Consider the following 4,800-nt stretch of genomic DNA (forward strand, 5'->3'; position numbering starts at 1 on the left):
ACCAATAAAAAATATATAAAAAAAAGAAAAGAAAATTGGGCCAGAGAGGGCTAGGGATGTAGCTCAGTGGTAGACCACTTGCCTAGCATGTGCAAGGCCTTGGGTTCAATCCCTAGAACCACAGTTGTTATTATTTACTTTTGAGAGTTCTGTATATATTCTGCTTACAATTCCTTTATCATATGTGTGGGATTGTTTGGTTTGGTTTGGTACAGGGGATTGGATCCAGGGATGCTTTACCACTGAGCACTGAGCTACATCCCCAGCCTTTTATTATTATTATTTTGAGATAGGGTGCCGCTAAGTTGCTTAGGGCCTCCCTAAGTTGCTGAGGCTGACCTCAAACTTGCTATCCTCCTGTCTCAGCCTCACAAGTTTCTGGGATTATAGGCATGTGCTATTGTGCCCAACTATTAGATATGTGTTTTGCAAAATATTTTTCTTAGGCTGTGGTTTTCTTTTCTTTCTTTCTTTCTTTCTTTCTTTTTTTTTTTTAGTTGTTGATAGACCTTTATTTTTTATTTATTTATATGTGGTACAGAGAATCGAGCCCAGTGCCTCACACATGCCAGGCAAGAGCTCTACTGCTGAGCCCCAGCCCCAGCCCAAGGCTGTGGTTTTCCCTCACCCCTTAACAGTGTGTTTTGCAAAAAAGCAGAAGTTCTTAATTTAACTTTTTTATGGATTATTCCTTTAATATAAGAAATAAGAAGTCTTTGTCTAACCTAGGTTAAAAAATATTTTCTTCTAGAAGTTTTATTGTTTTAGGTTTTATATTTAGATCCCTGGTCCATTTTTAGTTCCTTTTTACACAGGACATGGGGAAGACAATGTGGCTCTTTTGTTTATTTGTTAGGGATGTCACCAGCAACATTTGTTAAAGAGATTATCTTTTAAAATTTGCCTTTGCACTTTCATCAAAATCAGTTGGCCATGCTGGGGTGGTAGCTCAGTGGTAGAGCACTTGCCTGGCATGTGTGAGGCCCTGGGTTTGATTCTCAGCACCACATATAAATAAATAAAATAAAGGTCCATCAACAACTAAAAAAAAATATTTTTAAAACATCAATTGGCCGTATATGTGTGATTCTATTTCTTGACTTTCTGTTGTATTCCATGGACCTTTGGGCCTATTCTTTATTATTATTATTATTATTAATTTTTTTTAGTTGTTGACAGACCTTTATTTATATGTGGTTCTGGGAATCGAACCCAGTGCCTCAAATGTGCCAGGCAAGTGTGCTACCACTGAGCCCCAGCCCCAGCCCCTGGGCCTATTCTTTTGCCAATACCACACCATCTTGATTACTCCAGTTTCATTGTACATCTTGAAATCAGGTACTGTGAGTTCTTTGCTTTGTTCTTTTTCAAAGTTGTTATAATTAGTATAGATTCTTTGCCTAAAAATATATTAATTTTAGAGTTGGCTTGATAGTTTCTACAAAGTCTTTCTTAAAGGATTTTGGTTGGGGTTGCAATGAATCATTAAATCAATTCAGAGAGAATTGACAGTGTATTGTTTATTACTGCATTACAAATTAGCCCAAAATTTAGCAGCCTACTTATTTATTTATTTATTGGTATAAGGATTGAACCCAAGGGTGCTTAACCACTGAAGCACATCCTCAGCCTGTTATAATTTTTATTTAGATACAGGGTCTCACTAAGTTGTTTAGGGCCTTGCTAAGTTACTGAGGCTGGCTTTGAACTTGAAATCCTCCTGCCTCACCCTCCCAAGCCACTAGGATTATAATTATTCAATAATGATTCTGGCTGATAATAGCCATTCTAACTGGAATGAAGTGATATCTCATTGTAACTTTGATTTGCATGTCCCTTATGATTAGTGATGTTGAACATTTTTTTATATACCTGTTGATTATTTGTATGTCTTATTTTGAGAAATGTCTATTTAGGTCTATTGCCCACTTTTTAATCATATTAACTATTTTTTGCTAGCTAATTATTTGAGTTCTTTATGTATTTTGGATATTAAGCTCCAGGACAGTTTTGATAGTCTCTTATTTTCTAATTCTATCAAATTTATCTTTAATTCTTTATATACAATATCTGAAAATCCCACTATCTATCATCATTTTTCTGTGCCTGCTTCTGAAGTTTGATGTTTCTGCCTTAATGATGGCTTCTTTCTTCATGGGTTTGATAACTTTTTAAAATCTGAATTTGTAACTTTATGGGAATTTTTTAAAGTCTGTAGGATGTATATCTGCAGAGAATTTTTTTAATTTCCTGTAGGCACTACTCAGGACCACTTTGAACTCTATTTTTGGCATTGAGGTTACTTTGGACCTGAGATTGAGGTTTCCATCTGGCCACACCCATGTGAAATTGCTCATGCTTGGTCTCGAATTTCTGATCTTCCTGCCTCAGCCTCCTGCTCAGTCTCCTGAGTCGCTGGGATTATAGGAGTGTACCACAGACCCCAGCCATGGATGGGCTTTTTCAAATTTAACTTCCTGAGAGTGTTGCTTTTTGGTTCCTGATTTCATGTGTAAGGGAAAAAGGGATTTTTTTTTTTACCACTCCCCTCTTAGTTATTCTGTGAGCTCTTTGACTGGATCTAGGAACCCAATTAATACAAGTGCTAATTAACAAGGAGAAAGCATAAAAGTTTTATTAATTTACATATATATGGGGATCTTCATAAGAGCATGGAGTCTGATGACATAACTCAAGGAATGAATATACATTTGTGAAGGAATGACAGGACAAATGGATATCTTGACTACAGTAGTAAATTCTATAGATGTTACTAAGAGATATATGGGGTACAGTGTAGTAGAAGATAAGGGTCACTTGAAAGAGTTTGTTTATTCAGGTTCTTTGAAGCCTCAGTTACCGGTCTCTGGTGATCAAGGCTATTTTCCGGTCTTTGTATGTGAAGAACATTCCTTCCAAAATAATTTTTATGGCTTGCTGCATGTAGGGAAAGATAGGCCAAATGGCTCTTCCTGAGACAGTTACAGTTCCTCAAGTGAATGCAGCTTGAAATAATCAATATACTAATTTGGCATATTTTGAGATGATATATCCTTGACTCTCACATGCAAGGGTCTCCAATCTGACCTTGACCACCGCCTGAGCTCTGGGCTTCATTTCCCATCCCACACAGAAAGGTCTCATTAAAACTTGGCTCTAAGCCAACAGGTATCAGTAGATAACTCCATAGTAAATATGATTTCTAGCTCTTGTGGATTTGTGTTTTCCTATTATTTGTACCTTGACAGGAACTCCCTTATTTTCTCACTATTACCCTATATATTAAAATATTAAAACTTTTGGGGCACTTAACGTGTTCTGAACTAGAAGTTTCTCTGAACATCTAATGCAGTATATTGTTGGAAAAAACAAGTCCTGCTGTTAAGATATAAATGTATTTCTTTGGAGAATTTTTTCCATGCAGATATGTAATCTATATAATAAAAAAATACCATTGTGCTGCTTTTAACCAGTTGTGTCATTCAGCAATATATTTTGAAGATAAGATCTTTTTTAAAATAATTTTTTAGTTGTTGATAGACCTTTATTTATTTATTTTTATATGTGGTGCTGGGAATCGAACCCAGTGCCTCACACATGCCAGACAAGTGTGCTACTGCTGAGCCATAGCCCCAGCCCCGAAGATCAGATCTTTTGCATGAATAAATGTGTCAGTAGTGCTATGGGTGTGGTTCCCCAGGAAATAGATTGAGATAGAGATTTGTGTGCAGGAAATTTATTAGGGAATGTTCTGTAGATCAACACTTATGGGGGAAGAAAATAAGGTAGGATAAAGCAGTAGGGGAAGTTAGGTGATGTAGTAGCCAGAAGATCTTCAGCTTTGGAGTTGAGAAGGCCCTACAGAGTGGTCCCAAATGGAAGAAAGAAGGCTGGGCTTTTATACCCCTGTGTAGGTTAATGTGGGCTGCCTCTGGAAGGGGTTAGGAAGACATTGGGCAAGACAGCTAAGTACAGCTGAGTACAATTCCTGAAGTTAGCTAACAGGGTACCTGGGAGTTTTTGAAGAGAGATCCAGGGTGGATCACAGAATCTACCACATTTAGAGACAATTTTGGTTCCACATAACAGAAAAGCTACTGACCCTTGCTTAATAAACAGTTCATTTTTCTCATGTAACACAAGGTCTGCAGTAGACGATTCCTGACATCAACAGCATTGGTCCCTCCTATTAGGAAAGCCAAAAACTTTCTCAAAAAGGTCCCCATTAGAACTGGGGTAGTGGCTCAATGGTAGAGCACTCGCCTACCACATGTGAGACCCTGGGTTCGATCCTCAGCACCACATAAAGATAAATAAATAAAATAAAGGTATTGTGTCCATCTACAACTAAAAAATGCTGGGAGCCATTAGCCAAGTAGGTATGACAATTTCCTTGCCAGCGTACCCCATGTTGCTGACATGTTGCAGTGACATTGAATGTAGGTGACCTTGCTCAAGGACCAAGGCAGATTAGAGTGTTCCCGGTTTAAGATAATCGTGTTTAGGGCGTTCCCAGTTTAGGTTCCAGGTTTAAGGTTTAAGATTATTCCTGCTGGGAATAGGGTGTATCCTGCTGCCTGAGTTCCCCTTGAGTTCTCACGGGATTCAGACAGTATATTTTGGAGATAGAAGCCCAGTGGAGGTGGATTTGGGCAGAGAACGTGGATTTCCCCAGAACGTGATTGTAGACGGCTGGTGTGAGTTCGGGAATAAAGAGTTGCTGTTTGAATCTACAAGCTGTGTGGTGGCTCGTGATTTTGTGCCCAGCCAGACTGTGGCAAAAAAAAAAAAAAAAAAAAA

Source organism: Marmota marmota, unplaced genomic scaffold (assembly GCF_001458135.2).
Source record: "Marmota marmota marmota unplaced genomic scaffold, marMar, whole genome shotgun sequence".
Classification (NCBI taxonomy): Eukaryota; Metazoa; Chordata; class Mammalia; order Rodentia; family Sciuridae; genus Marmota; species Marmota marmota.